The sequence below is a fragment of the Schistocerca gregaria genome, chromosome 2, assembly GCF_023897955.1.
Source record: "Schistocerca gregaria isolate iqSchGreg1 chromosome 2, iqSchGreg1.2, whole genome shotgun sequence".
NCBI classification, from domain to species: domain Eukaryota; kingdom Metazoa; phylum Arthropoda; class Insecta; order Orthoptera; family Acrididae; genus Schistocerca; species Schistocerca gregaria.
The window spans coordinates 84,755,437-84,776,315 of record NC_064921.1 but is presented as its reverse complement, the minus strand read 5'-3'; the positions used below and the strand labels follow the sequence as shown (position 1 = coordinate 84,776,315).

The window sequence follows — 20,879 nt, the reverse complement described above, 5'->3', positions numbered from 1 at the left end:
CCACTGATGACGACGATTTTAATAATAATCATCTAACAAAATATACAATAATATTAATTTTTTAGTAATAATAAAATTTATAAGTATAATAATATTAATAGTACTTGGTTTTAATCAAAGCTTTTTGGATCTCTTTAACATTACACACAAAAAAATTACAGTTCAGAAAAATATAACATCTGAAAAGCATAACTGAAAGTTTGAGACGCAGATACATCATGAAATTAATTTAAGAATTGTGAGAGTAAGAAATGCACGAAAATTTTGCAATGTCGTATCTTACACGATATCAACTAAAGTGTGCAGTCACCATTATTAGTATTTCACTAAGTGCTAAAACTGCGAGAAAGTCTGAAGACTACGAATATGTGAGTGTGTCAGTGAGAGGAATAATGTTGTTGCTTGCAGTCGCTTCTACTTTCGGAAAATCACTTTTTCTTGGTTATTTTTTGTTAGTGGAGCGTCTTTCTCTTTCTGTCTTGCCTTACTCGGCTTCCTGAGGGCCACGAACCATATCGAATTTTTGGTTGACAACAGGTACAGTCAGCCTATGAATGTGCACTGTCCAACCGCTTTGAAAGTCTCAACGTGGACTCTCCGAAATTAATAATTTTTATTGACTTTTTACATTGTTCAGATTTTGCATGCAGTACCTACCTATTTGTAACAGCCAGCTATTTGTGCCACTGTATGAGTACTGAACTGATGGACCAATGTCCTCAGGAAGTAGAGAGCCCATACTCAGACGCGACCTAGGCCATCATTATTTAAATAAAGACTTCATGCCATCATCTTTTGTCACTTTTTTAAGATGCATTTGTCCTCTTTCTATTATTCTACCTCACTCCTGTCGCCCCCACATGACTAGCATATGGCATAACTACATCGCTGTTGGACGGTCCCGCAGCAGTCCCTATACTGTGTACTGTAATAAACGCTGATGTTATCAGTGTGTTTACGACTACTAAATAGTCCTGGCAATCCACCTCTTCCTTTCTGTTCACATGTTCACATCCCACTCCGTTGCACTGTTATAGAATGTGTATATGGCTGCAGTGTTACCGCACAGACCACAAGACATCCACGTGAGCAGGTCCTGCTGGAATCATCCGAGAAGTATCCCATATCAACCACAGTTCGTAATTTCTAGAAGGCCTTGCCATTTTAAAGGCGCTTAGTCTTCATGTTACTTTTTCCTCTGGAGGGGGGGGGGGATATGACCTCCATGGCATCCTGCCACGTCATCCCCACCCCTCTGCAACATTGCATCAGCGCCTGGAGGCATAAACCGTAATAGATGCAAGGAACTTTCTGTTTTGTGATACTGTAGGGCGTCGGAGCCACTCCTGGAACCCAATGTAGCACAGCTGAGCTGGGGTCACGTTGAAATCAAGAGGTTAACTAAAGAGTGAGGGCAAATGGTCCAGTGCACACTTGAAAGCGCACATCTGAAAGCGAGATTCATACAGCGTTATTTGTAAGTGTATTTCCTTGGTCAAGCAAATGGTTACAAACGTTGAGCTTCTTCGAAGCTGCATGATATGGCCACGCATAGGTGCACGTGCTACAAAGGAATACTGACACGTCGTCATTGTGTCGTGACGTCGCTGCTGCAGGTCAGTACCTTGACTGCGTCAGCTTCTGGTTACGGTATCGGGCGTGGCAAGCGGGACCCGCCATAAGTACTGCATTGACTCAGATTGGCCACCAACTCAGTCTCTCGAAGATCACCCCATCATGCGCTCAGGTGCGTTCTGACTACGGTGGTTCAGGATGCCAGTTGTTGTATAGAAAGGCCCAGGTAATGTACCATGGACTGACCAAGACTGCAGCAGACGTTTACGAGTCATCCACGAGGATGTGCGGACGCACCTTGCCTGGTAGGTGCACAGATGGCAGTTTCTAGATCGTCCGTGATTCCGTGATGGCCCACGGGAGTAGGAGTGACCAGTCTTCTCATCCACGATGACTTAGTAGGCAGAAATGGTGGACCACAGCTGTGATATGCATCAGATTTGGCTGCCTCACTGTTAAAGTCAGCAAGCATTTAGCTGTTTGGCCATCCTCGAACAACTATTTGTGGTTTCACTGAAACTCATCAGACTGTCAATTTGTGTGGTTCTTCGACACAGATAGGACGGAAGCATGATGTGTTCTTGTGCTCTGAAAGCTACATCATTTATAAAGGCCAATCCCCCGCCTATGACGCGGTGGCTCTTGAATACATGAGCATGGTTTCTCCAATCTGTCATACCAGTAAGGGCATATTGCCTCGCTATGGTAATTTCGATAATGATTTCTAGGCCATTGAGCTTAATCTTTCCGTCGACATGTGAATGTGTAGTAGTGCTCTGGCATGGAGTTAAATAGTATTACCTCACAGAGAGTTACTGAATAGTACAGCAGTGCTTGCATTTCTATTTGCCCCATAACGAGGTCTGCTGTGTTGGCGGTACGCCATGTTGACATAACTTGGCACATCTGTTCAGCTCTAACCTATATCTTTCCAAGGTTGCCTGGTGGAACTTTAATAAAAAATTTTAAGCACAGTAAATTTATCCGCATGTGCAACAGTGTGTACCGTACAAGCCGATGCGAAACATACAAGGGTAATCCCAAAAGTAAGGTCCACTATTTCTTATGAGTACATAGACCTGTTTATTTCTACAGTGGTTTACATCAGTTTACAGCTTGAACATTTATCTATTTTTCGACATAATCACCATTTCTGTCGATGCGTTTTTGTAGACGCTGAGACACTTTTTGTATGCCCATGTCATACAAGCTCGCCGCCATGCTGTTCTGAAAGTCGTGGACCTCTTCTTTCACCTCGTCGTCAGAGCTGGATCGCTTACCGGCCAAATGTTCTTTTAACCTAGGTAACAGGTGATAGTCTCTAAATGTTGGGTGGGTGATTATGTTCTACTTAAACTGTTGCAGGAGAGCAATGGTTTGTCGAGCAATGTGTGGGCGAACGTTGTCATGGAGAATGTGTACGCCCTTTTTCAATATTCCCCTTCCCTGGTTCTGAATTGCCCGTTTGAGTTTTTTAAGTGTCTCACAGAACCTGTCAGCGTTAATTGTGGTCCCAACGATTCAGCTCCGACGACGAGGTGAAAGAACAGGTTCATAACTTTCTGAACAGCATGCCGGCATGCTAGTATGACATGGGCAGAGTTTACAAAACTGCATCGACAGAAATGCTGATTATGTCGAAAATTAGCTAAATGTTCAAGCTGTAAAGTGATGTAAACCACTGTAGACTGAAACAGGTCTATGTACTTATAAAAAATAGGAGAATTACTTTTGGGATTACCCTCGTATAATTCTTCCCTTTTGTGGACTACTATCTAAGAGCGAAGAAAGTAGGAAACTTCACGAACCGACAGTCACCAATTGCCAATATTCATGTTATTTTTTTCGCCTTTCTGTTTTTGTGTAAACGTGAGATTAAGATAGATGTATACATTATATCAAGCACACTTCCGTTCTAATAAAGCTTGCAGATTTATATGACTTTAAAATGTTAAAACAGACTTTCCATCGTTATTGACACGATACTTTTCTCCTCTTTAGTAGACAACAAGCTGCAACGAATATATGTGGCAATACCGAATTACTATGTGAAGAGCGCACTGTCAGCGCAATTTGCAGCGTACTACCACCGTGTCCATTACAAAGGTTTTACTTGCCAGAGATGTCCACTGTTGTTTGGATAAAAGAACGTAAATGTGGAATTAGTCCTATTCAACCACAGTTGGACATTTTTCAACAAGAATTTTCACTCTGAAACTGCGCTGGCTTGATAGTTTCTGGCAAATTTTAACTACGTGCTGAGCTGGAACTCGAAACCAGAACTTTGATTTTCGTGGACAGGTGCCCCGCTGGAAAAATTGTAGCTGTGAGCGCAGATCTTGAGTCCTGCCTGGATAGGTTAGACGCTGGAGCTATTGCCGGCTGAAGCAATGGTCTCAGGCTCAAATCCCGATGGACCTGAAGAGTGGAAATATATCCTCGAAACAATTGCCTACACTGTCGCTAAGCAATTTCTCCAAAACAATGATTCCAGGGGTGCTGGTGCTGCTAGTCATGCAGAAGCGAGAAAGCATCACCGACTGCTTATCTGACTGTAGTTGCAGACAGAACAAGACGGACATTCTGTAACACACAGTGGTTTTACTGATAAAATTCCAGGAGTGCATGTTGCTGTTGAAGAGTCAACCAACGTAACTGCTTGCTCATATATACATTCGCTATGGACTATGAACGTAAAATTTGAGAGATTCGAACTGACGCATAAGTTTACCAACACTATAGTTATACCCGCTGACCAACCGCGACAGGAATAGGAATATGGATAAGTAATAGTGGAACACAAAGCATCCTCGGCCAAAGAGCATAAGGTGAATTGCGGCATATATTTATATCCATATAACTGCAGAATATCTACCTTTGTGGAGATCAATGGAGACAGAGTCCTTCGTACTGGACAAGGAAATAAAGGGACCGTGGGCCGCATGAAGAAGTCATACCATCATACGTCTTAATTTTTTGGGGGAAGTTACTGAAAACCTAATCAAGGTGTAACCATTCGGCCATAGCCTCAGTGGCATTGTGTAAGTGAGTAAAACCACTAGTACCTACCAGCTGACAAACATTTTCTTGATAGTTCATGTAAGTTATTGGGATATTGATACGAACATTACAAAATGTATAATTTTCTATAATTCTTAACTATGCGTTTGCATAACTTAAATAACGTCATGGTTGATTACGCTCCTGTGTCTACGGAATTTTTGAATTATAAATAAGGTACGAAACAAAATTTCAAGGGATGCCAGACAGTTGATAAAGAAGACAAAAGAATTAAAAGTAAACTGATTGACTCAAACAGAATTATTCATAATCGTTTAGGAGAAATGTCATAAGGTATAATTACAAGGACGATAATCGTGAACCGTGGAAGTACAAAGAAAACGGAAGAAGCGCTAAATGGTTCAAAAGGTTCTGAGCACTATAGGACTTAACTTCTGAGGTCATCAGTCCCCTAGAACTTAGAACTACTTAAACCTACCTAACCTAGGGACCTGACACACATCCATGCCCGAGGCAGGATTCAAACCTGCGACCGTAGCGATCGCGCAGTTCCAGACTGAAACGCCTAGAACCGCTCGGCCACTCAGGCCGGCACCGTCGCGACAATGCGTCTCTTTTTTTTGTTACCCACTGCGGCCAGGAAGTTACACTGTTGAGTTCGATGGGATCTCTTGAATGTGAAAGTGAATCTTAATTGTTTATATTGGCTTCTAGAATGGTTTTTACCAACGGGAGCGTCTGTAGCGCAATAAATCGTCAAAACAACAATAAGAAGGAGACACCAGATTCATCTTTTCTTAGGTTTCCTAACGACCGGGAAGTGTGAACCGCTACATTACAGAACAGTTTACTTACGATTTTCTTTCAGCCTACAGATATTTACTGGAGAATACCGTGTCCGTTAAGAACAAAAAAATTTCTAGTTAACAGCAGAGGACGCGACCTTTTGCAGAAAGGCATCGTATATCGACTCAGAAACGAGAAGTTTTCTTCACTACACTTCTAGCCAAATCAGTGAATGTGGAACACAAGATATGTGTATGGAATGCAATACCTACATTATTTAACGTAGCAGATAAACTACCACAACTGTCGCTGAAAGAAAAACCAGAGAGGCGTGATAATAAAAGAATAAAAGCAATTAACTGTTTACGGACACAGAAGAAACCATTTACACAATTATTACTGCATCTGAGCCACAAACGGTAAGACTGTTCCACCCATTCTCTTTTGAAGCGAAAGTAATTACATTTACAAAAACAATTATGTATTAGAAAATCGAGTGAAGTGTAAGACTATGTGAAATATTAGGCTCCCTATAAAGTTGTTACCTGTGAAGGAAAGTGCCTATCATCATAGGAACACACAAAGAAATGTTTTCTTCTCGTACATGAAATATATGTCTACATTCTCTTGTTTTTAGCAGATTAAGCTACAATTATACACATATTCGAAGGTAATTCTCCATCATTAAATTGCAGCTTACGTCACTGTATTGTCGTGTGTTTCATGGTCATTTAAGTCTCTTGATAACTTACTAAAATACAGCTATTTCGCTAATTAACTAGAAAAACAATTAGAAAACGAACTTTAATTTTACAGCTACTTTCTCGCCGCTTGGGGTGCTGGCGTCGCACCAACTGTCAGACGGTAACAATTATCACAGTAGTGAGTGCCGCGACTGTTTATGTTAGACTGTGATCTCCATCTAAACTAAAAAATTATTAAGGTGCCGTGATCATGATCTGATTAAAGCGATTTATATGATTCTGTTATTGCACGTCGTTACCTCGAATAGTACTTGATTTCTAGCTAACTTTGAAATAGGAACATTATGACAACACAGCACACTTAGATGGCTGAACGTTACGACAATGCAAGATGTAAATTTGAGCAAAAATCACTCGATGGTTCTTGTATTATTGTTGCAGCATCTTCTATAAAAGCTAACTGTAATCTATTACTAATTTTTTTTCATACAAGAAAATGTAACTTGAAATATATAAATTAAATATAGCCGAATTCTGTTTCATATATTTTTGGCATGTTTTAGCTGCTCTCTCCTCAGTGTACGACTTAATCGACAGCTTAAGTGAATAAGACCTCAAAATTATAAGCCTATTACTTCTATCTCATAGACGATTCTCTTTGTATTTATTTACGATAGCGAAACAAATGTTTAGTTCAGAAATGTCCGTTTCTTTCCTGATGCACTAAGATCGTGTTGAATAAACGAGGAACATTCTTAAGTACAAAATATCTCCCATGTATTAATAACATTATTAACAGTTAGCAGTGTAATTCTAAACTTTGTAATATAAATGTTGCATTAATGGTACCTGGCTGCGCACAAAAAGGAAATGCGTGCAAATTTATAGACGCTCTCACATTAGCACGTTTCAGGTATCTTTTTAACGATTTTCCTTTAAATAGTCTCATAACAATGTGTGTTTATTTTAGTAACTCTCATTCTCGTTCCTTGCTTTTCGAAATGCGATTTCAGCGAAAAGCGTTGAATTCCCGCTAGCGAACAAGATTGTTGCTCTTATATTCACAGCAGATAATAAATTTATGATTTTAATCAACACTTAATTTGATAAGTAAGCCGCTTTGCAAACTGCAGGTGCTGAACAACTTCTGTACAGCGTCACTCATTTAGGAAGGAGAGATGTATTCACATCCTATAAATTAATTTTATCACTTTTTTTATAGGGAAGGAATGTGAAATGTCTTACCTGTACAATTTTTGAAGGTCCATCTTCTTATCAGTATAAAAATTTCATGTGTTGAGTTCCATACTGGGAATTTTGTATTTTTGTATAGCCAAATAGGTAAACCGGTCCGAAAAAAGGAAAGATATTCACATTTGTAAACAAGCAAAGATATATGTTCCTAAGCTTACCACAATATGCAGTCACCACTGACAATATATTGAAAGAAAGAGCGCATTGTGTCCCGACAGCAAATTAGTTTTCCAGTAGATAGCTTTTTACTCACAAAAAAGTGTAATGTAGATTACGTGTGAGTGTTAAAGAGCTTACTCTCAGAAACTGTTTAAAAAAGAACTGTTATCCGTACAATAAATCACTGATCTTTTCTTCCCTTCTTTCATGTCCTTCTGCTTAAATTCACAGCGTGATAAAGAACACAGACATTGTGTGAAAATCACTTCATGAAAACCGCTTTGCAGTATTGAAAACATAAGTTTTACTTTATCCACGAAGATAACTATATTAATTGAAAAAATTAAAACTTATGTAAAAACGCTCCTTAGGTACTTTCGATCGTGATTTGTTATAAAAATTCTCGATGTTACTGTTAAAAGCGTTTATTCTTGCAGTAGTTCAGTTGTGATGCGTTCTCCATGTTCTTGTTCCCATGAGCCTATTTCAAAGCTTCCAAAATGAACACACACACACACACACACACACACACACACACACACACACACACGCGCGCGCGCACGCACACCACAAAGCACGATGTGCTAGGCTGGTGGATATGCGATGTAGATGCCACATGGGCATTGGTTTTATCTGTTAGTCAAATAACCCCGTAACTTCACGATCTGGTGGTTAAGAGCTCTTGAACATTGTGATTTATATCAGTATTTATGAACACTCAGTGTTGTATCAGATAAACGGTCCTTGGAAACTGATGTTTACTATATGAAAGTACCCTAACTGTTAATCTCCGAATCTCATAGAATATTCTTTTTTGGAAAATTATTAGCGAGATGTTCGAAGAAACAACCTCATCAATTAAAACAAGTGCTTTTGTAATTATATCGCCTACCTCTAGAAGCCACTGCTCAGTCCGGCTCACTTCTCATCGACGGCCAAATGTCGGAACAATACAGAAAGTGTTACCGTTTCTGTTTTTTATAAAGTCTTCAAAATTAGCGATAGTTTATGCTATTTCTCTCTCAGTATGTGGTATTTGGGTGGAGGGGGTTGAACAAATGGGGATTGGATGATGGCACTCAGTTTTTCACAGTTCTTCGTATACGGGAGAATCCTCCGTTCGTTTCTTTCGTTTTTGCAAATATAATTGGATTGCTTAATATATTTTATTTATATGCTATAACGTTTCGTCTGCTGTCATCATTCAGTCTAATTTTAGACTTGTAAAACAAAATTCTGAGTCAACTGCAGTAAAACTTTCGCCTATGCGGGACTTCAAAACAACAGAAAGCTATAAGAAATAGAACTTTCTGTCAGTATATTGACTGCAGTTTCCAAAATAAGAAGTATTAGAAGCAGTTTTCCGAAGGAATAAAACAAGGAGTATTAGAAGTCAGAAAGTAATACTTCGAGCTGTTAACTTTTTAAATGATCTAAATGTTCCAAGAAAATTATGTTTAAATGTCGAAAGTGTTGAGAGTGGTTCTAGAGCTGGAACTGGGATAAGTGAGAAAAAATAATAATTTTTTGTAAGAAACTGATACGTAAATGTGCTTGCCTTTTCTTTCACCATTTTTTCCGTTGTGTGAAACGGTTAAAGGCTTGTCAGTATATCTAGAGCGTCGTCTGTTAAGGCACGTGTCCACTAGCAAGTAACGTCCGCAAGTAACTTCTGCAAGTACTTGCTGAGGTGTTTACATTAGTACGAAAAATTGCGCAAGTTGACTTCTGCAAGTCGCTTCGGTAAATTAATTTCACGAACTTTCTGCAAGTACTTGCGGAAGTGTATCCACTACAGTTCGCGTTGTGAGACAGGCAAGTTGATGATTACAATGTCGTGTGCACAAACCACAGCAGCCACCAGTGTTGTATTGTTATTGTTAAAGAAAAAGTGTGACAAAAAACGACAAATTAAGGAAAGGAGAAATGTTTGGGTAAAGAATGGCTTTCATACTTAAGTTTCCAAGAAACACTACTGAACGAACTGAAATCAAAGGACTTTGCTCAGATTACAAACTTCCTGAGGATGTCGTTTGCAAGTTTTGAACACCTCTTGTCAATTGTAGAATCAAATATTCGGAAGCAGGATACAAATATGCGGCAAGTCATATCACCAAGAGAAAGTCTTTTAATTACTCTTCAATTTTTATCCACAGGTAAGAGAATAAAACACGTAAATGTTAAATAAACATTTATTGTTGATAGTCGCACATTTATATTTCTTTCACCGAATTACTTTTTTTTAATTTGTAGGTGATAGTTTTCACTCTTTGATGTACCTTATCCCAGTACCCGTTTTCACAATATCTCGAGTTGCTACAGACTGCTGTGCGGGTTTATATGAATGTTTGAAAAGAGAATATTTGAAGGTTAGTATTTTGATATTTCATAACTCACACAAATAATTCACTTAAGCAGAAAATTTACGAAACAGTTACCTTGTGGATGATGAACCTGGGCAGTATCAGAAATAATAATTACTTTCTCTGATGGTATGCAGATGAAACTGCTTTCACCTGCCATCCAAGAATTAGTTAAAGTTTCATCTTCCTCAGATACTTCGAGTACTGCCTTTTGCATTATCCTCCTTAATTTTTTTGACTTGACATTTGTGTTTTGCGTTAATAACCTTAATTCCGATGCCACATAGTCTCCAAACACATGATGCTCATCAACAGGTTTGTGCATCGCTTCTATTGCCTTGTTTAGAATAGTGTCTGAATTTTCCTCTGTATTTGTTTTTTATTTTCAAAATTCTTCTTTCCTGTGATTTTTCCTGGACTGTATCTGTCTCACACTCATTATCTTCCCTGGCGTTTTCTGATCCCTAAAATAAACGATGTAATGTAATATTTATCTTCAAAGGGATAAATTTCAGATATAATTTTGTTTTCTATTGTTTTCCGTAACTTCAACAGAAGAAGAATGATTACAAATCGCTACTGGTTTTGAGAATAGATGGCATTTTCCAAACTGTATTGGCGCTATGGATGGAAAACACAGAGTCATACAGGCTCCCAAGAAAGACAGCAGTGTGTACTTTAATTATAAAGGGAACCACAGTATTGTGCTATTGACACTGATTGGACCTGACTACATAGTTATATACTTCGAAGTGGGCAGTAATGGTAGAATATCTGATGGTGGAGTTTTTAATAATTGTAGACTGTCAGAATGTATTGAGTCTAATCCTTTGAATGTGCCAGTTCCTCGAAAATTATCTGGTAGAACTGTGCAGATGCCTTACGTCATTGTTGCTGATGATGCTTTTGCTCTAAAAAATTAAATTCTGAAGCCCTGCTATTTTAGAGGCCACCCAGTGCAAAATCGTGTGTTTAACTATCGGCTCTCTAGAGCAAGAAATGTGTCTGAAAACTTTTTTGGGCTTATATGCACACATTTTCGAGTATTACGAACGAAAATTCTTCTAAACCCAGAGAAATCGAGGCAAATTGTCAAAGTGATTTGTGCTCTTCATAACTTTTTAGTCACAGAAGAGAGTAGAAATTCCGTTTATGCCCCATCTGGCACACTTGATTCTCAAAATTTACAGACGCAAGGAGAATATCGCAAAGACTTATGGATAGAAACGATTACACTACTGGAACCAATAAACATACATAATTGGCCACAGATGGCCAAGGAGGTCAGAAATAAATTCACAAACTACTTTGTTTCACCAGAAGGGGAAGTAGCCAGGCAATACAGACGCCTTTAAATTTCAGTTGATTTCTGTCGAGAGTGTAAACATAAATACATCTGGAATAAAAGTAATAAATACTATCTGCAGAATATTAAATTTGTTTCTCTTACCATATTATCTTCGGTTTCTTTTGGTGTGTAGGAACGAAACATAAATTTCATGGAATCAAAAAATTCCCATTTACTTTTATATAAATCGTCTGAACTTCGTCCACTTTTTATTTTCTGCGATTTATTTAGTTCTTGATTATACTGACAAATTGTGAATTTTTCCCCGTATTTCTGTCTCTGTAGTGTCGAATTCTGAAGCAATAATATCCAATGCGTCTTGTTGTTTTAAATCGATTTTTAATGTGCATGTGTTGCGTGTCCCATAGCACTTAACACATAACTTCCCGCAACTGGCAAGTTCAGCAAGTAATTGCAGCAAGCTACGGAGAACCGTTTACACTAGGTCGCGGAAGCTGCTTCTCCAAGTTGACGAAACTAGCAGAAGTCAACTTGCTGCAGGTGTTTCCACATCTAAAGAACTTGCAGAAGCAGCTTCTGTAAGCGATTTGTGGAAGTTTACTTGCTAGTGGACACGCGCTTTTAAGACCGCAATGAAATAATAGAGTTAAAGATTACCGGAATCTCGTATGTACGGGCTTGTCTGTGTGGTAACAACTGCACGTGTTTAGCCATCTTGAGGTGTTGAAATAATCACACACATTCCGGTATACCTGACAGGTACAGCAATACTATAGAACTGAAGTGTGTGCACCGACAAAACTGCGCAATCCAACACAATCGTAATCGGATACAACAAAAAGCAGTCTTGTAGCTGTAGAGGTGACCAAGAGTAGCATGTGAGACGTTCAAAAGGGACTTATGTTGCTTTTTCGTTTTGTTGATTTGTAGAGTACTTAGTAGAGACACACTGACCTAGTTTACATGAGCTCCCAAAACCGAATTTTGTAAATCGATTTCCCAAAATCGCTTCTGGTTGGTCATGTAGACACTCCTAACTCGATTCTAAAAATTCTGTTCTAGTTGCTGGCTTTCCAGCCCCTGCGATCGATTTTCGCTCCCACGTAAACGCATAACCGGTATGAAGCGTTATAGGAGTGTCAGGTTTCGTGTTGTGTTGTCTCTTCTCGTCTAGCGTTAAATGTCTCGTAATATGGAGGAAACGAGCTTTTATGCAGCTAAGGAGAAAAGAAGTGCTAGACCGAACAGGAAATCATTCAAGTACTGTATATCTTAAATTTGCTAGAAGGAAAAAGATTCCGAAATGGTCATGATTTACATAACTATCGAAAGCTGTAGCTCAAAATGGATACGTCTCAACACCCGGTCAAATGCGGATGGTGTACCATTTTAGATACAAGTAATGTTTGTAATAGAAATATGAACATTTTAGTTTATGTTTAAATTTGATTTAATTCGAAATTTGTATTTCAGATCAAAGTGGAAATCTCTGAAGACAGATTTCCACGAGGCCAAGAGGCGAAAAAGCAGTAGTGGAAGAGAACGGTCGGGCTCTGCTTTTTATGGCGATATGGCCAGTCTCTTGTATCGGAGACCGTCTGCCCAAATTGTAGAATGTGGTGTAGATTCCACACCATGCGAAGAAGATGAGCTTTTAGCTGTTGTGGGGAAACAGCATTTTTATTTAATTCTATATCTATGATCTTAAATAAAACGCTGTATCTTACATTTCTGTATTTTCCAGAATCTGTAGAAACAGACCATGAAACGGGAGAATCGGAACCTCCAGTAAATGAGGAGATTGCTTTCACTGTAGCTGCGGAGGTTTCTCCTAGTTTTACAGTCACTGCAACGAGGACGCCTGTAATAAATGAGTGCTGCTTATATTTCAAATTTATGTAGCCTTGCTTATTGCAAATGAGTTTTGTGATTGATAAACATTGTTATCATCACAGTTCCATCAATGTTTGACTATATACCAAGTTTGCATGGGCAAGAGGACGGGGTCCAATATCACACTCTAGCTGCGACACAAGCCTGGTAATTGACTATTATTTTGGAGCAAAGCCATGGTATCAGTTGCAAGATGCATGCCAATGACGGACCCCCTGCGTCCTTTGTCTCGACAAACAAAACGAAAACAAACCAGGTTACGTGGAAACAGTTCCACTGAAACCTTAAACCACAACGCTGTTAAATAAATAAAACTGTCGAGGTAGTCTGCGACAGTCGCCTTTCTTGCATCTCGGATTGTTCTTTATTATTGCTCAATATTGGCAGGCACGTATTTTAAAACAACTCTTGACAAATGTAGCTGGAGTACTTGTACGGAAACATGAAAGCAAGCCGAAGAGACGGGATTCCATTCACAGTATTGTGCGACTGTTATTCCGGGGAGTGCCTTTGACATGGCCAGAAAAAGGCAAGGAAGGTTGGCTTTGCACGAAGACATCCAAAATAAATAGATACGTTTTAGAGGTCAGAAATTTTAACCTACACCTCAGTATTTTAATAGTTCATTACTTTTTGATAAAGGCAAGTGAAAAATGTTTATTTTATTTCGTTTTTATCAAACTAGATATTTTGTGGATGCGACGCTCACACAACACAATGTATGCGGTTGCTCGATCCCTGGCGCACCCACTTATTCGGCGCGCATGGTCTTACACACTTCTCCTCGGTAGTCCAAATGGATTATTTATTGCCTTGATTACTGCGCACATTTTCACAGTTTCATACAGTTGTAGTGGAAATTATCATCGGGCACGTATACGTGTTTCAATTGGGCAGTGAATGAATTTCATGTTTATTGTGCGTTCTGTCTATGAAACCAGAAATGCTAATATGCTACCACAACTTAAGTTTGAGGACACAGATAGCAGTTTCTGAGTGAAAATGTAAATTAGGTTATAATTTGTTAATCAAAATGTTTATTTTTCCTCACTCTAAGCATTCGACTGTTCACTGGAAGGAGTGACATTTGTACAGTTACAATAAATATTTAAGAATAATCATCATAAAATATGAAACAGTATCCTGCAAAAATAAATGAAAATATTAACGCCATCGTCAGCAAAAGAATATCGGCAACTGTTGTTCAAAAATGGCTCTAAACACTATGGGACTTAACATCAGAGGTCATCAGTCCCCTAGACTTTAGAACTACGTAACCCTAACTAACTTAAGGACAACACACACATCCATGCCCGAGGCAGAATTCGAACCTGCGACAGTAGCAGCAGCGCGGTTCCGGACTGCAGCGCTTAGAACCGCTTGGCCACAGCGGCCGGCACTGCACCTGTTGTAATGTAACTTTTATTATATTAGATAAAACATGTTTTAGTAATGTAACACTGTAATGTTTTTATTAGCCAGTTACTGTGAAATTCATAAGATCTTTGGAACTTCATGCATTTTAACACAGCTCAGTCATGTTGAGATAAATTAGATAATGGCATGGAAGTAATAAAATCGCCCAGTTAAAATGGAGTACCAATTTGGAATAATCGTATATATATAGACCATACCATGGCCATGAGGATAGCGAGACTTGAAGGTTTTGCTGCGGAAACCTGTAAACACATCACCATTTATTTATAAAGAAGGTAACATTACAAGTTATAAGTACTTCATCAACACAGTGCTAATTTCGCTAAATATGCTACAGGTTATCAGAAGAATCTGAAAGGGATAGGCTGTGCGAGAAACAGCTGCTAGAAAAGATGCAAGAAAAGCACGCAGAAGAGACAAGACCACTTTCTTAAGTGGCCTGCAGTCCATTAGTGGGGAAGTGTTCAACTCCATTTCACGTTTTACCCACATACCTTCCAGTTATTTCCACACTCTGGCTTTGTCCCACCACTTTCAGCTCAATCACCTTCTCCAGCTCCATCAGCTTCTCTAGCCTCATCACTTTCTGCAGTTACATCCGCTTTCCCCTCTCTGTCCTATTTCTCCTCTACATATTGCAAACACGAAAATATAACACGTGACAAGAATAAAGTGTTTGTTAAAAAGATAAAAAATAAATTTTCAAAAGAGATATGATTTACAGGGTTTTGTATATGTTACTGGTATTGTGTGATATCTGACATTCAGTAGAAGGCCTAGCTAATTTACAGAAGGCCTAAAATCGAACGTCAAAATATGAATAGATCGATATTTTATACATTGCATAGTCATTGTATACTTTGTCGAACTGCCTCCTGGTAGTGTGTATAATATGCCTAATCCCGCCATTTTTTTTCCAGTAACACTGTTTACGGTGGCGTTCGAGTCTTTATTTAATGGTTTCGAAGGTAGAGTATTGTTGTACAACTTTCAATAATAGGTATTGCAGTTAATTGTTACAACGATATCCGTGGCGTGATAGTTGAACATCGTACAGTTCTCCAGTGTATATTGCTTTTGGCTGACTTTCCACAGAGGCTATCCCGTAATCCTTTCCCGTTGTTCTTTTATCATCATGTCGGAAGGGAATGCGGTACCAAGACAGGAATCACCAGCCATGCTGCAAAGCAACGATGTTTCTGCGATTAGTTACCTCAAGTAAGAGCAAAGGCTGCTAAAAACTGAGCTTTCCTAACCGAAACCAGTTACCAAAAGTTACTCAGCAGTGTGAAAATACTAAGACGAACATGAAGAAGGAAGCACCGGACTAGTGGCTACTGAAACACTATGACGTGATGATGGTATAGAATAAGACTGAGTTGATCTATCGTGTTAAAGAAGGCACGAATGGTATTCAAATTTGTTGTTGTTGTTGTTGTTGTTGGGACATTTGTGGTAAGGTCATATGGGACCCAACTCGGTCCCTAGGCTTACACACTACTTAATCTAACTTAAACTAACTTCCGCTAAGGCCGACACACACACCCATGCCCGAGGGAGGACCCGACCCTGCCAAGGGGGCGGGGGGGGGGGAGGGGGGGGGGGGAGTGCGAACCGTGACAAGACGCCCGAGATCGCGCGGCTACCCAGCGCAGCGAATGATATTCAGTTTTACGTTGCGGACACCGAGTTATTTGACATCTCCACCCCAGTTTGGCAATTGGTCATGGAAGGCGGGACAGGATGTTGAAAGAAATTTGATCCAAGTACGTAAACATTACCCTTCATGATAGTGATCTGTACATTCACCTTTGTGAGCCTTGCCAGAAGAATTAAAAATGTGCAAAAAGAAGTGTTGTTATCAAGCCAATGGTGTTTTCCGAATTCAGTTTCTCTAATGACGTCGATCTCATCGATTTTCAGTCTCATTCTGATAGAGAGTACAAGTTTATAATGATCTACCAAAAACATCTCACTAAATTTGTAGTTCGTTCTCAGGGCTCTGAAATCAAAGGGACCGGAAGAAGTAGCCTACAATCTCATCAGAAAATTTACGTTGCTTGGTGATCCGACGATTCTACAATCTGATAACGGCAGGGAAGGTGGTAAGAACCCTAAAGGAGTATTGGTCCACAATGAAGATCGTCATGGTAAGCCGCACCGCTCACAAAGTTAGGTGAGCGTCGAAAGAGCAAATTAGGACATTGAAAATATGCTGTGTGCTTGGATGCGAGATGGAAAACCTAGCTGCTGAAGTGACCAACTGCGGCTCGTCCAACTTATGAAAAACAGAGCATTTCAATCTGGAATTAACATGTCACCATACGAAATTCTGTTCGGCTGCAAAGCTAGCGTAGATCTCTCGACGTCTCTCTGCCTGACGACGTTTTGCAGGATGTAGCGACTGAGAAAGAGCTGGGAGACATGGTAAAGAGAGCACAAACAACACAGCAGCAGAAAGAAAGATGAGATGAATCAATGCAAAAGGCACAGCTCCCTACAGCAGACATAGATGAGAATGCCATCCATGATGGTGGAAACCACGCTTTCCTCCATGGTTTCATTTCTGCGGACACCGAAAAACCTCCTTTTTCTGATATCTGTTGCGTCTCCTCAAAAGAAACCAGCGGTGCTCACGCATGTCAAAAGTGTGGGCGAAACACTAATGCCATCTGTGGACGTTCTCCTAAAGATGATTGCGGCGATGAAGTAGAAAGCTATGGGGTTAGCATTTTGTACAGTGTTAGCTTCAACATTGGGATGGCTTTCACTAGTAAAACGGAATCGAAATTTAGCTTTGAGATTGAGGGCAAGAAAAATGAAAAGGGATACTGACAAAAAAAAATCCTCCTCTGCCTTTGGGTGCCACTGTGCGAGGTTCAATTCCCGACGTCGACAAATGACACCATATGTCTCAAGGAGCGTATGTCCAGACCACGAAATACCTCTACGATCTGCAACTACTTCTCAACACCCTGCTGCAACAAATAGATCATGTCATTTATGCTTTGTGTTTTGACGGTAACAATATTCTTTTCGCATTCTTCTTTAAGTCATGAAGGCAGTGTACTAGACCAAATTGCCAAAATGTAAAGTGTTTTTTTGTGAAGACGAAAAGTAGGTAATTACTGTAATAAGTACTTCAGTCACAGTTCAGCTTCAGTTGCTTTCCAGTGAGAATACCCTTTGATTTTATTTCGTAGTTTTTTGCCTTCAGTTTCAAAAGCATATGCTTCTAATCTTGTGCCCTTTAACACCTTGAGTAAATTCCTAGGAACTCTGTACAAGACCTTGGAAAGGTGTGTAATGTTTACACAAGAAATTTATATTTTATAGTTTGCCTAAAACCATCAGGCATTCTATACAGTACCTAGGCCTTCTAGAGAATACCAGGCTCTCAATGCCAATAACATATACATATATATGTTACTTAGAGTATATGATAAAGTGTACTTATTAAACTCTTAATCGAGTTCTCCTACGTTATCTGAAAGGGATAGGCCAACGATGGCGTAACGATAGTGCTGGCACGAAGATAAAGAACGCAAGAGCAGAGAACGCTGTGAGACGATGTCAGCAAATACACTCATGCTCATAAATTAAAGATAATTGCAGAATGTGGTGCCACAAAACGTGGCACAACACAAAACTAGCGCTAATAGTATAGGCACATAGGGAACACACACTACACAGATCTGTAAGTCTACGGTATTGGTGATAAGTTGAGAAAACTGTCCCGAAACATAAGTGCTACAAAACGCCACAGTTTCCTGCGCATGTACCCCAACATCAATATGGAATATAATCACTATGCACACGTACACAGACCGCACAGCGGGTTGGCATACTCTGGATCACGTGGTCGAGCAGCTGCTAGAGTACAGCCTCCCATTCTTGCACCAGTGCCTGTCGAAGCTCCTGAAGTGTCGTACAGGTTTGGAGGCGTGCAGCGATACATCGACCGAGAGCATCCCAGACGTGCTCGATGGGGTTTAGATATGGATAACAGGCAGGCCACTCCATTCGCCTAATATCTTCTATTTCAAGGTACTTCTCTACGATGGTAGCTCATTGGGGGCATGCGTTATCATCCATCAGGAGGAAGGTGGGACCCAAGGCACCCCTGAAAAGGCGGACAAACTTGTGCAAAATGTTGTCCCGATACACCTGACATGTTACAGTTCCTCTGTCAAAGACATGCAGGGGTGTACGTGCGCCAATCGTAATCCCACCCCACACCATGGCACCACGACCTCCATGCATGTCCCTTTCAAGGACATTAGGTGGTTGGTATCAGGTTCCCCTGATTCACCCGACGAGAATCACTGTTCAGACTATACCTGGGCTCGTCCGTTAACATAACCAGCGATCGCTGTTCCAATGTTCATGTACCGTGTTCTTGACACCAGTCTTTATGGGCTCTCCTATGACGAGGGCCAGTGGAATGCACCTTGCAGGTCTCTTGGCGAATAAACCATGTCTGTTCAGTCGACTGTAGACTGTGTGTCTGGAGACAACTGTTCCAGTGGTAAGGTCCCGAGCAAGGCTGCCTGCAGTACTCCGTGGCCGTCTGCCGGCACTGCTGGTGAGATATCGGTCTTCTTGTGGCGTACACTGTGGACGTCCCGTACTGTAGCTCCTGGACACGTTTCCTGTCTGATGGAATCGTTGGCATAATCTTGAGATCACACTTTGTGGCACGCAGAGGGCCCGTGCTACGACCTGCTGTGTTTCACCAGCCTCCAGTTGCCCTATTATTCTACCCCTCATAACGTCATCAATATTTCTTTGAGCCATTTTCAACGCAGTCACCATTAGCACGTCTGTAAATGGCTGCACACTTATTCGCTGCATTGTACCTGACATGCACCAGCACACTCTGCGTATGTGGATTCCTGCCAGCGCCACCGTGCAATGGCCGCATATCAAATGCACCGTAAGGTCATACCCCGAGGTAATTTAAACCCACAAATCGCCCACCAGAGCGTTGTTTCACAATGTATCAGCATTAAAACCTGTTGTAAACCAAAGTTTAGTAATGTCAATCTACTTTATTAATGTGATTTGCTTGAATTGTTGTATAGCTATCCGAGACAGCAGCATCCCTCAGGCACCCTATTAGAAGGAGTGGACAGGACCCCACATTCTCAATGGGTAAAGAGAAGCGCAATATATTTTTGGACAGTCTCTTAACCCTTTAGTAACTTGGGAGGCCTCCGCGCAACTTAAGTCATTGGGCTGTGGGAACATTTCATTTCCCCTCACCACATCTTTTAACTAGTTATCCCTGAAGTTGTCTTCATGCATTTCAGTGACGTTGTGGAGAACACAACACGGAGAGACAAGATGAGACATAGATTAGTCGTTTATATCTACACGTTGGGCAAGGCATCTCCATCGAGCAATAAGCTTACCAAAAGCATTCTCCACAACAATTCTGATGGAGCTCAATTAAACACCAAAACTCTCTTGTTTAGCTGTAACAGTCCTGGTATTTGGTTTCATTACCCTTGGTATTAGGAGACAGGCTGAATCTCCAAGCAGCAACTTCGGCACAACAGTCCCATTGCTTGTGGTTGGTGCTTAAGAAATTAAATTTACATTATTAGACAATATTAAAATCTTGTTGATTCTTTTCTTAAGTACCTTAACTGAGCTATACCTTACAAAATAACTGTAATTATCATCTGCTTGTACATGAAAAAGTACTACTTTGCATATACTGACTTAATTATGTAAGAAATATTTATTTTACATTTCTTCCCTCTGGATCTTGAAAAATGTTGGTTTTGTAGGTTGTACATAAGAAAATGAGTGGTCTATGCTAAAATGTTTTTAATATCTCTTGAAGTTGTTGATGTCAATTGTGAAACAGGATGAAAACTCTCCTATCACCTTTCTTACAGAAGGCCTTCAAAAAGACTAATTTCATCTCACAGGAAAAATGCCTTGAGTGAGTGATGCGTTATGTATTTCAGATAATACAGGGCTTATTATATGAAAGCAGATCTTTAGTACTCTGTTGCAAACATGATCAAATCAACATGAGCTTTCATGTTTGAGAGAATATATAATTTTCTTCATTTCATATGGCGAAGCAGGTAATACTTTCATATAATTGAATTTTATTAGTATTGCTTTTTCAACTTACTGCTGTTCTTTTTCTCTTGATTTGTTTGTCCTTATATTTTCTATTATATTCAGGAAATTATTAGTAAACACGTTGGATATCCATGACTCATTATTTGTGGCCATTCCATCTAAGACAATATCTTATTATCCCGTTCTTTGGCCAATTGTCTTGTCTTTTGTTTCACTAAATTCCATAGAGCTTTAACTATACTGATTTCGGACACTCTATGCATGTTTCTTGATTTT

The 20,879-nt window shown here is 39.9% G+C and overlaps 1 protein-coding gene across 1 annotated transcript in view; it reads right to left on the bottom strand.

Moving 5' to 3' along the window:
- LOC126336363 (myosin-2-like) overlaps positions 1–7,744 on the bottom strand; it is a 55,313-nt gene extending 47,569 nt beyond the window's left edge. Inside the window, exon 1 of the mRNA XM_049999961.1 lies at positions 7,332–7,744. The gene's annotated coding sequence lies outside the window, so the exon portion shown is untranslated. The remainder of the gene's footprint in view (positions 1–7,331) is intronic.
- Positions 7,745–20,879: the final 13,135 nt, after the last annotated feature.